Genomic DNA, 12990 nt, shown 5'->3' on the forward strand with positions numbered 1-12990 from the left:
GGATGGATGGATGGATGAATGGATGGATAGATGGGTGTGTGTTGAGATGGATGGAGGGATAGCTGTGTGGGGGTGGATGGGTGGATGGGTGGATGGATGGCTGAGTGTTGAGACGGATGGAGGGATAGCTGTGTATGGGGATGGATGGGTGGCTGGATGGATGGAGGGTGTGTGTGGATGGATGCATGGATGTGTGTTGAGACGGATGGAAGGATAGCTGTGTGTGGGGATGGATGGATTGATGGATGGAGGGTGTGTATGGATGGATGGATGAGTGTTGAGACGGATGAAAGGATAGCTGTGTATGGGAATGGAAGGATGGATAGAGGGTGTGTGTGGATGGATGGGTGGATGAATGGATGGATGGATGAGTGTTGAGACGGATGGAGTGATAGCTGTGTGTGGGAATGGATGCATGTATAGAGGGTGTGTGTGGATGGATGGATGGATGGCTGAGTGTTGAGACGGATGGAGGGATAGCTTTGTATGGGAATGGATGGATGGATAGAGGATGTGTGTGGATGGATGGATGGATGGATGGGTGGGTGGATAGATGGATGGATGGCTGAGTGTTGAGATGGATAGAGGGATAGCTGTGTATGGGGATGGATGGATGGATGGATGGATGTATAGAGGGTGTGTGTGGGTTAGGCTTAAAGGGGCAAAAAACAAGGGAGATGTCATGCTAGGAGTCTACTACAGGCCACCTAACCAGGTGGAAGAGGTGGATGAGGCTTTTTTCAAGCAACTAACAAAATCATCCAAAGCCCAAGATTTGGTGGTGATGGGGGACTTCAACTATCCGGATATATGTTGGGAAAATAACACAGCGGGGCACAGACTATCCAACAAATTCCTGGACTGCATTGGAGACAACTTTTTATTTCAGAAGGTTGAAAAAGCTACTAGGGGGGAAGCTGTTCTAGACTTGATTTTAACAAATAGGGAGGAACTCGTTGAGAATGTGAAAGTAGAAGGCAGCCTGGGTGAAAGTGATCATGAAATCATAGAGTTTGCAATTCTAAGGAAGGGTAGAAGGGAGAACAGCAAAATAGAGACAATGGATTTCAGGAAGGCAGATATTGGTAAGCTCAGAGAGCTGATAGGTAAGGTCCCATGGGAATCAAGACTGAGGGGAAAAACAACTGAGGAGAGTTGGCAGTTTTTCAAAGGGACACTATTAAGGGCCCAAAAGCAAGCTATTCCGCTGGTTAGGGAAGATAGAAAATGTGGCAAAAGACCACCTTGGCTTAACCATGAGATCTTGCACGATCTAAAAAATAAAAAGGAGTCATATAAAAAATGGAAACTAGGACAGATTACAAAGGATGAATATAGGCAAACAACACAGGAATGCAGGGGCAAGATTAGAAAGGCAAAGGCACAAAATGAGCTCAAACTAGCTACGGGAATAAAAGGAAACAAGAAGACTTTTTATCAATACATTAGAAGCAAGAGGAAGACCAAAGACAGGGTAGGCCCACTGCTTAGTGAAGAGGGAGAAACAGTAACAGGAAACTTGGAAATGGCAGAGATGCTTAATGACTTCTTTGTTTCGGTCTTCACCGAGAAGTCTGAAGGAATGCCTAACATAGTGAATGCTAATGGGAAGGGGGTAGGTTTAGCAGATAAAATAAAAAAAGAACAAGTTAAAAATCACTTAGAAAAGTTAGATGCCTGCAAGTCACCCGGGCCTGATGAAATGCATCCTAGAATACTCAAGGAGCTAATAGAGGAGGTATCTGAGCCTCTAGCTATTATCTTTGGAAAATCATGGGAAATGGGAGAGATTCCAGAAGACTGGAAAAGGGCAAATATAGTGCCCATCTATAAAAAGGGAAATAAGAACAACCCAGGTAACTACAGACCAGTTAGTTTAACTTCTGTGCCAGGGAAGATAATGGAGCAAGTAATTAAGGAAATCATCTGCAAACACTTGGAAGGTGGTAAGGTGATAGGGAACAGCCAGCATGGATTTGTGAAGAACAAATCATGTCAAACCAATCTGATAGCTTTCTTTGATAGGATAACGAGCCTTGTGGATAAGGGTGAAGCGGTGGATGTGGTATACCTAGACTTTAGTAAGGCGTTTGATACGGTCTCGCATGATATTCTTATCGATAAACTAGGCAAATACAAATTAGATGGGGCTACTATAAGGTGGGTGCATAACTGGCTGGATAACCATACTCAGAGAGTTGTTATTAATGGTTCCCAATCCTGCTGGAAAGGCGTAACGAGTGGGGTTCCGCAGGGGTCTGTTTTGGGACCGGCTCTGTTCAATATCTTCATCAACGACTTAGATATTGGCATAGAAAGTACGCTTATTAAGTTTGCGGATGATACCAAACTGGGAGGGATTGCAACTACTTTGGAGGACAGGGTCATAATTCAAAATGATCTGGACAAATTGGAGAAATGGTCTGAGTTAAACAGGATGAAGTTTAACAAAGACAAATGCAAAGTGCTCCACTTAGGAAGGAAAAATCAATTTCACACATACAGAATGGGAAAAGACTGTCTAGGAAGGAGTACGGCAGAAAGGGATCTAGGGGTTATAGTGGACCACAAGCTAAATATGAGTCAACAGTGTGATGCTGTTGCAAAAAAAGCAAACATGATTCTGGGATGTATTAACAGGTGTGTTGTGAGCAAGACACGAGAAGTCATTCTTCCGCTCTACTCTGCTCTGGTTAGGCCTCAGATGGAGTATTGTGTCCAGTTCTGGGCGCCGCATTTTAAAAAAGATGTGGAGAAATTGGAAAGGGTCCAAAGAAGAGCAACAAGAATGATTAAAGGTCTTGAGAACATGACCTATGAAGGAAGGCTGAAAGAACTGGGTTTGTTTAGTTTGGAAAAGAGAAGACTGAGAGGGGACATGATAGCAGTTTTCAGGTATCTAAAAGGGTGTCATAAGGAGGAGGGAGAGAACTTGTTCACCTTAGCCTCTAAGGATAGAACCAGAAACAATGGGTTTGATGTGACGAACTGGGCCTGTTCTCACTGTGGTCTGTGAATGCTGACAGGGGAGTGTGACTAGGATGGTCTGCATTGCAGGATGGGATCTGCCCGAGGGCGCATACCTGAGTGTGTAACATGAGAACCCAGGAAGGGGTTGAAGGGGAGGCGACTCCTTAGCCCGGGAAACTGAACAAAGGCTGTGGGAGGGGTCGCTGAAGGCAGAGTGCTGGAAGCAGGCAGGGAGAGAGGGCTGGGGGGCAGAGATGGCTCTGACCTCCCAAGGGGGGCTGGGCTGGGATGCCCGGGGACCCCAAGATGGACCTAACTGAGGGGGTCCCTGTTGTCTGTGCCTGCAAGACCTGTCTTGGACTGTATTCCTGTCATCCAAATAAACCTTCTGCTTTACTGGCTGGCTGAGAGTCATGGTGAATCGCAGGAAGCCGGGGGTGCAGGGCCCTGAGTCCCCCAATACTCCGTGACAACTGGTGGCAGCGGTGGGATCTACTGCACCCCGTGGACGGCGCTTCCTGCAGTAAGTGACTGGGGAGCAGTAAAACGAAGGGGGATTGACGGGGACCAGGCGTGCTGAAGAGTGAGAGAGAGACGGTTATTACCCCTGGGAGTGTGTGACCAGCGAGAAGGACTTTTGCAGTAACAGGGTCCCCCGGGGGGATCGCAGCGAGTGGTCCCAGGGGCGGAGGAGTCTGCAGCTCGACCCTGGCAGAGAGGCGGTGACCTCGAGAAGGGCTGGCACACTAGGGGGCCCCCTGGGAACTGTGGGGAGCTGTGAGCACACAGGCCGGTGAGTGGCCAGCAGGAAGATGTATGCCAAGCGGCTTAAGAGCGACCTGGTGGAGCTGTGCAAGCAGAGGCGGCTGCGCATTGGGAGGCTCACCAAAGAACAGCTCATTGCCCAGCTGGAGGCGGAAGATCGCGCGAATGAACTGATCCCTGTGTCTCAGGGAAGCAGCCTGGCAAATGCAGCGCAGGCACCAGTGTCTGTCCCAGCTGGGAGTGGTCAGCCGGCTGCTGAGGGCTTCCCGAGACCCCTCCTTCCTATGCCTAGGGGAAGGGTGGGGAGGAGCCCAGCAAATACCGAAGGCGCCGTGACCCCCCCGGCCAGCAGGGGGTCCCCCCGGCGAAGCTCGCCGGCCAGCAGAGGATCCTCCCGGCGGCGTTCGGCATCCGGGGAGCGGAATTGGCTGGAATGGGAGAAAGAGCTAAAACTGAGGGAGCTGGAGGATCGTGAACAACAGAGACAGCATGAAGAGAGACAGCGTCAGCATGAACGGGAGGAGAAAGAGAGACAGCATCAGCGTGAAGAGAGACAGAGACAGCATGAACGGGAGGAGAAAGAGAGACAGAGACAGGAGAATGAGAGACAACATCAGCGTGAACTGGAACTGGCGAGACTGAGGGGCAGCGAACCCCCGGCTGCGGTGAGTGAGGGGGGACCCAGGACTGCACGGAGCTTTGATAAGTGCATCATGGCCCCATACAAGGAGGGGGAGGACATGGATGACTTCCTGGAGGCCTTTGAGACGGCCTGCGAGCTGCACCAGGTTGATCCCGCGGACAGACTCCGGGTCCTTACCCCCTTACTGGACCCCAAAGCCGTGGCATTGTACCGCCAACTGGGAGAGGCAGAGAAAGGGGACTACGAACTATTCAAAAAGGCCCTGCTACGAGAGTTTGGGCTGACTCCTGAGATGTACCGGGAAAGGTTCCGGAATCAGGATAAAACCCCTGAGATCTCATATCTGCAACTAGCCGCCCGCATGGAAGGATACGCCAGCAAGTGGGCTGATGGGGCCCAGACGAAGGAGGACCTGGTCAAACTGCTGGTACTGGAGCAACTGTATGAGCGGTGCCCATCTGACCTGAGGCTGTGGTTGGTGGACAGAAAGCCAGAGAACCCGCGACAGGCAGGCCGGCTGGCCGATGAGTTCGTAAAGAACCGGTCAGGAGATAAAAGGGAGGAGTCCCAAAGGAGCAATCCCACCACAACGCAGAGAGAGAGTCACCATGGGACCTCCCCGTGGGAAAATACAGAAAAACCCCATCAGAGGGGAACATCCGGCATCAGGACCATCCGACCCACTCAAGGGGACCCATGGGACATGGGCTGCTACCACTGTGGCCAAAAGGGCCACATACGGGCCCAGTGCCCCAGGCTCAGGGACAGACTGAGCAGGCCGAACCCACAGAGGGTTGACTGGGTAGAGACCCAGCCCGGCGAGAGGCAGCATTCCCAGGGAAGGGGGGCTGGCAGAGTACCACCTGCTAAGGAGGGAGGAGAGCCCCAGGCTAGCTTCTCTGGGGGGCCAGATGCTCCGGATTCAAAGTTCTCCGTTTACAGGGTTGGCGCGGGGCTGTCCCTGCGGAGCGAGTGCCTTGTTCCCCTGGAGGTGGAGGGGAAGAAAGTTTATGGTTACTGGGACACGGGCGCAGAGGTGACACTGGCCCGGCCCGAGGTGGTGGCCCCAGATCGGGTGGTGCCCAACACCTTCCTGACCCTGACCGGGGTGGGCGGGACCCCATTCAAGGTTCCCGTAGCGAGGGTACACCTGAAATGGGGGGCCAAGGAGGGCCCCAAGGACGTGGGAGTGCACCACCATTTGCCCACCGAGGTGTTGATGGGGGGGGACCTAGAGGACTGGCCAAGCAGCCCCCAGACCGCCTTAGTTGTGACCCGCGGTCAGAGCCGGCAAGGGGCACTGCCCCCTGGCCTTGGGGGGGGTGCTTTGCCTGAGGCGCGGGACCCTAAGCTGGTGGGGAGGGAACGCCCACGGACGCGGCTCAGGGAGGCTGCAGCTTCGGACCCAGCGGGCGAGAAAGAGCAGGTGGCCATCCCTGTCCCAGCTGCTGAGTTCCAGGCCGAGTTGCAGAGAGATCCCTCCTTGCGGAAGATAAGGGACCTGGCCGACCTCAATGTGGTACAGACCATGGGACGAGGTGGCCGGAAAAGGTTCCTGTGGGAGAAGGGGTTCCTGTACCGAGAATGGGCTCCCCCAGGGAAAATGGAGTCAGGGGGGATCAGGAGGCAGCTGGTGGTACCCCAGAAGTATCGCCGCCAGCTGCTGTGCCGGGCCCATGACATTCCCCTCGCAGGGCACCAGGGAACCTGGCGTACCCAGCAGAGGCTGCTACGGAGCTTTTACTGGCCTGGGGTCTTTGTTACTGTCCGACAGTACTGCGGATCCTGTGACCCCTGTCAGAGGGGGAGGAAGGCCTGGGACAAGGGGAAAACAGCTTTAGGACCCTTGCCCAGCAATAAGGATCCTTTCCGGAGGGTGGCCAAGGTTAAAAGGGCGGCTCTGAACCAAGAGAGCCCAAAGCACAGACCTCCAGACTGGAGCGCTGGGAGAAGACCACAGCCCAGTTGGAACCCCAGAGGTATGGGGGTGGGAAAAGGGCGCAGGCCGCATAAACCTTCCCACATGCGAACTGCGAGTGCCATCAAGCACCCCCGACCTAAGGGGGGGCGTGAAACTGGAGGGGCCTGGTGTAATTCTCACCAAGGAATGGGAGGGATGCGGGGGCATCCATGGGAACGGGGGTAGGTTCGAACTTCCCCGGGTCACTGGCTAAAGTGACCCTGCTCAGTTCGGTCTCGAAGGGGGGAGAGATGTGACGAACTGGGCCTGTTCTCACTGTGGTCTGTGAATGCTGACAGGGGAGTGTGACTAGGATGGTCTGCATTGCAGGATGGGATCTGCCCGAGGGCGCATACCTGAGTGTGTAACATGAGAACCCAGGAAGGGGTTGAAGGGGAGGCGACTCCTTAGCCCGGGAAACTGAACAAAGGCTGTGGGAGGGGTCGCTGAAGGCAGAGTGCTGGAAGCAGGCAGGGAGAGAGGGCTGGGGGGCAGAGATGGCTCTGACCTCCCAAGGGGGGCTGAGCTGGGATGCCCGGGGACCCCAAGATGGACCTAACTGAGGGGGTCCCTGTTGTCTGTGCCTGCAAGACCTGTCTTGGACTGTATTCCTGTCATCCAAATAAACCTTCTGCTTTACTGGCTGGCTGAGAGTCATGGTGAATCGCAGGAAGCCGGGGGTGCAGGGCCCTGAGTCCCCCAATACTCCGTGACAGGTGTCATAAGGAGGAGGGAGAGAACTTCTTCACCTTAGCCTCTAAGGATAGAACCAGAAACAATGGGTTTAAACTGCAGCAAGGGAGGTCTAGGTTGGACATTAGGAAAAAGTTCCTAACTGTCAGGGTGGTTAAACACTGGAACAAATTGCCTAGGGAGGTTGTGGAATCTCCGTCTCTGGAGATATTTAAGAGTAGGTTAGATAAATGTCTTTCAGGGATGGTCTAGACAGTATTTGGTCCTGCCATGCGGGCAGGGGACTGGACTCGATGACCTCTCGAGGTCCCTTCCAGTCCTATAATCTATGAATCTATGAATCTATGGATGGATGGATGGATGGCTTTGTGTTGAGATGGATGGAAGGATAGCTGTGTATGGGAATGGATGGATGGATAGAGGGTGTGTGTGGATGGATGGGTGGATGGATGGATGGGTGGATGGATGGCTGTGTGTTGAGATGGATGGAAGGATAGCTGTGTTTGGGGATGGATGGATGGATGGATGGCTGAGTGTTGAGACGGATGGAGGGATAGCTGTGTATGGGAATGGATGGATGGATAGAGGGTGTGTGTGGATGGATGGGTGGATGGATGGATGGGTGGATGGATGGCTGTGTGTTGAGATGGATGGAAGGATAGCTGTGTATGGGGATGGATGGATGGATGGATGGATAGAGGGTGTGTGTGGATGGATGGGTGGATGGATGGCTGGGTGGATGGATGGATGGCTGTGTGTTGAGATGTATGGAAGGATAGCTGTGTTTGGGGATGGATGGATGGATGGATGGATAGGTGAGTGTTGAGATGTATGGAGGGATAGCTGTGTATGGGAATGGATGGATGGATAGAGGATGTGTGTGGATGGATGGATGGATGGGTGGGTGGATAGATGGATGGATGGCTGAGTGTTGAGATGGATAGAGGGATAGCTGTGTATGGGGATGGATGGATGGATGGATGTATAGAGGGTGTGTATGGATGGATGGATGGCTTTGTGTTGAGATGGATGGAAGGATAGCTGTGTATGGGAATGGATGGATGGATAGAGGGTGTGTGTGGATGGATGGGTGGATGGATGGATGGGTGGATGGATGGCTGTGTGTTGAGATGGATGGAAGGATAGCTGTGTTTGGGGATGGATGGATGGATGGATGGCTGAGTGTTGAGACGGATGGAGGGATAGCTGTGTATGGGAATGGATGGATGGATAGAGGGTGTGTGTGGATGGATGGGTGGATGGATGGATGGGTGGATGGATGGCTGTGTGTTGAGATGGATGGAAGGATAGCTGTGTTTGGGGATGGATGGATGGATGGATGGATGGATAGGTGACTGTTGAGATGTATGGAGGGATAGCTGTGTATGGGAATGGATGGATGGATGGATGGATGGATAGAGGATGTGTGTGGATGGGTGGGTGGCTTTGTGTTGAGATGGATGGAAGGATAGCTGTGTTTGGGGATGGATGGATGGATGGATGGATGGATGGATAGGTGAGTGTTGAGATGGATGGAAGGATAGCTGTGTATAGGGATGGATGGATGGATAGAGGGTGTGTGTGGATGGATGGATGGGTGGATGGATGGCTGTGTGTTGAGATGTATGGAGGGATAGCTGTGTATGGGGATGGATGGATGGATGGATGGATGGATAGAGGGTGTGTGTGGATGGATGGATGGATGGATGGATAGGTGAGTGTTGAGATGTATGGAGGGATAGCTGTGTATGAGAATGGATGGATGGATAGAGGGTGTGTGTGGATGGATGGATGGATAGGTGAGTGTTGAGATGTATGGAGGGATAGCTGTGTATGGGGATGGATGGGTGGATGGATGGATAGGTGAGTGTTGAGATGGATGGAGGGATAGCTGTGTATGGGGATGGATGGATGGCTAGAGGGTGTGTGTGGATGGATGGGTGGATGGATGGATGGGTGGATGGATGGCTGTGTGTTGAGATGGATGGAAGGATAGCTGTGTTTGGGGATGGATGGATGGATGGATGGATAGGTGAGTGTTTAGATGTATGGAGGGATAGCTGTGTATGGGGATGGATGGATGGATGGATGGATAGAGGGTGTGTATGGATGGGTGGATGGATGGATGGGTGGATGGATGGATAGGTGAGTGTTGAGATGGATGGAAGGATAGCTGTGGTTGGGGATGGATGGATGGGTGGATGGATTGCTGTGTGTTGAGATGGATGGAAGGATAGCTGTGTTTGGGGTTGGATGGATGGATGGATGGATAGGTGAGTGTTGAGATGTATGGAGGGATAACTGTGTATGGGAATGGATGGATGGCTAGAGGGTGTGTGTGGATGGATGGGTGGATGGATGGATGGGTGGATGGATGGCTGTGTGTTGAGATGGATGGAAGGATAGCTGTGTATGGGAATGGATGGATGGCTAGAGGGTGTGTGTGGATGGATGGGTGGATGGATGGATGGGTGGATGGATGGCTGTGTGTTGAGATGGATGGAAGGATAGCTGTGTTTGGGGATGGATGGATGGATGGATGGATGGATGGATAGGTGAGTGTTGAGATGGATGGAGGGATAGCTGTGTTTGGGGATGGATGGATGGATGGATAGGTGAGTGTTGAGATGGATGGAGGGATAGCTTTGTATGGGGATGGATGGATGGATGGATGGATAGAGGGTGTGTGTGGATGGATGGGTGGATGGATGGATGGGTGGATGGATGGCTGTGTGTTGAGATGGATGGAAGGATAGCTGTGTTTGGGGATGGATGGGTGGATGGATGGATAGGTGAGTGTTGAGATGGATGGAGGGATAGCTGTGTTTGGGGATGGATGGATGGATGGCTGTGTGTTGAGATGTATGGAGGGATAGCTGTGTTTGGGGATGGATGGATGGATGGATGGATGGATGGATGGCTGTGTGTTGAGATGTATGGAGGGATAGCTGTGTGTGGGGATGGATGGATGGATGGATGGATGGCTGTGTGTTGAGATGTATGGAGGGATAGCTATGTTTGGGGATGGATGGATGGATGGGTGGATGGATGGATGGATAGGTGAGTGTTGAGATGTATGGAAGGATAGCTGTGTATGGGGATGGATGGATGGATGGGTGGGTGGATGGATGGATGGCTGTGTGTTGAGATGTATGGAGGGATAGCTGTGTGTGGGGATGGATGGATGGATGGATGGATGGATGGCTGTGTGTTGAGATGTATGGAGGGATAGCTGTGTTTGGGGATGGATGGATGGGTGGATGGATGGATGGATGGATGGATAGGTGAGTGTTGAGATGTATGGAAGGATAGCTGTGTATGGGGATGGATGGATGGATGGATGGGTGGGTGGATGGATGGATGGATGGATGGCTGTGTGTTGAGATGTATGGAGGGATAGCTGTGTATGGGGATGGATGGGTGGATGGATGGATAGGTGAGTGTTGAGATGGATGGAGGGATAGCTGTGTATGGGGATGGATGGATGGCTAGAGGGTGTGTGTGGATGGATGGGTGGATGGATGGATGGGTGGATGGATGGCTGTGTGTTGAGATGGATGGAAGGATAGCTGTGTTTGGGGATGGATGGATGGATGGATAGGTGAGTGTTGAGATGTATGGAGGGATAGCTGTGTATGGGAATGGATGGATGGATAGAGGGTGTGTGTGGATGGATGGGTGGATGGATGGGTGGATGGATGGATGGCTGTGTGTTGAGATGGATGGAAGGATAGCTGTGTTTGGGGATGGATGGATGGATGGATGGATGGCTGTGTGTTGAGATGTATGGAAGGATAGCTGTGTTTGGGGATGGATGGATGGATAGGTGAGTGTTGAGATGTATGGAGGGATAGCTGTGTATGGGGATGGATGGATGGATGGATGGATAGAGGATGTGTGTGGATGGATGGGTGGATGGATGGATGGGTGGATGGATGGATAGGTGAGTGTTGAGATGGATGGAAGGATAGCTGTGGTTGGGGATGGATGGATGGGTGGATGGATGGCTGTGTGTTGAGATGGATGGAAGGATAGCTGTGTTTGGGGATGGATGGATGGATGGATGGCTGAGTGTTGAGACGGATGGAGGGATAGCTGTGTATGGGAATGGATGGATGGATAGAGGGTGTGTGTGGATGGATGGGTGGATGGATGGATGGGTGGATGGAGGGCTGTGTGTTGAGATGGATGGAAGGATAGCTGTGTTTGGGGATGGATGGATGGATGGATGGATGGATAGGTGACTGTTGAGATGTATGGAGGGATAGCTGTGTATGGGAATGGATGGATGGATGGATGGATAGAGGATGTGTGTGGATGGGTGGGTGGCTTTGTGTTGAGATGGATGGAAGGATAGCTGTGTTTGGGGATGGATGGATGGATAGGTGAGTGTTGAGATGGATGGAAGGATAGCTGTGTATGGGGAAGGATGGATGGATAGAGGGTGTGTGTGGATGGATGGATGGGTGGATGGATGGCTGTGTGTTGAGATGTATGGAGGGATAGCTGTGTATGGGGATGGATGGATGGATGGATGGATGGATAGAGGGTGTGTGTGGATGGATGGATGGATGGATGGATAGGTGAGTGTTGAGATGTATGGAGGGATAGCTGTGTATGGGAATGGATGGATGGATAGAGGGTGTGTGTGGATGGATGGATGGATAGGTGAGTGTTGAGATGTATGGAGGGATAGCTGTGTATGGGGATGGATGGATGGATGGATGGATGGATGGATGGATGGATGGATAGAGGGTGTGTGTGGATGGATGGGTGGATGGATGGATGGGTGGATGGATGGATAGGTGAGTGTTGAGATGGATGGAAGGATAGCTGTGGTTGGGGATGGATGGATGGGTGGATGGATGGCTGTGTGTTGAGATGGATGGAAGGATAGCTGTGTTTGGGGATGGATGGATGGATGGATGGCTGAGTGTTGAGACGGATGGAGGGATAGCTGTGTATGGGAATGGATGGATGGATAGAGGGTGTGTGTGGATGGATGGGTGGATGGATGGATGGGTGGATGGATGGCTGTGTGTTGAGATGGATGGAAGGATAGCTGTGTTTGGGGATGGATGGATGGATGGATGGATAGGTGAGTGTTGAGATGTATGGAGGGATAGCTGTGTATGGGAATGGATGGATGGATGGATGGATAGAGGATGTGTGTGGATGGGTGGGTGGCTTTGTGTTGAGATGGATGGAAGGATAGCTGTGTTTGGGGATGGATGGATGGATGGATGGATAGGTGAGTGTTGAGATGGATGGAAGGATAGCTGTGTATGGGGATGGATGGATGGATAGAGGGTGTGTGTGGATGGATGGATGGGTGGATGGATGGCTGTGTGTTGAGATGTATGGAGGGATAGCTGTGTATGGTGATGGATGGATGGATGGATAGAGGGTGTGTGTGGATGGATGGATGGATGGATGGATGGTTGAGTGTTGAGATGTATGGAGGGATAGCTGTGTATGGGAATGGATGGATGGATAGAGGGTGTGTGTGGATGGATGGATAGGTGAGTGTTGAGATGTATGGAGGGATAGCTGTGTATGGGGATGGATGGATGGATGGATGGATAGAGGGTGTGTGTGGATGGATGGGTGGATGGGTGGATGGATGGATGGATGGCTGTGTGTTGAGATGGATGGAAGGACAGCTGTGTTTGGGGATGGATGGATGGATGGATAGGTGAGTGTTGAGATGTATGGAGGGATAGCTGTGTATGGGGATGGATGGATGGCTAGAGGGTGTGTGTGGATGGATGGGTGGATGGATGGATGGGTGGATGGATGGCTGTGTGTTGAGATGGATGGAAGGATAGCTGTGTTTGGGGATGGATGGATGGATGGATGGATAGGTGAGTGTTGAGATGTATGGAGGGATAGCTGTGTATGGGGATGGATGGATGGGTGGATGGATAGAGGGTGTGTATGGATGGGTGGATAGACGGAT

The 12990-nt window shown here is 52.1% G+C and overlaps 1 protein-coding gene across 1 annotated transcript in view; it reads left to right on the forward strand.

The window, feature by feature from the left end:
* The window catches only part of TNXB (tenascin XB), a 72650-nt gene that overhangs the window by 22328 nt on the left and 37332 nt on the right, over positions 1-12990 (forward strand). The window lies entirely within an intron of this gene.

This window comes from Malaclemys terrapin, chromosome 5 (genome assembly GCF_027887155.1).
Source record: "Malaclemys terrapin pileata isolate rMalTer1 chromosome 5, rMalTer1.hap1, whole genome shotgun sequence".
NCBI lineage: Eukaryota > Metazoa > Chordata > Testudines > Emydidae > Malaclemys > Malaclemys terrapin.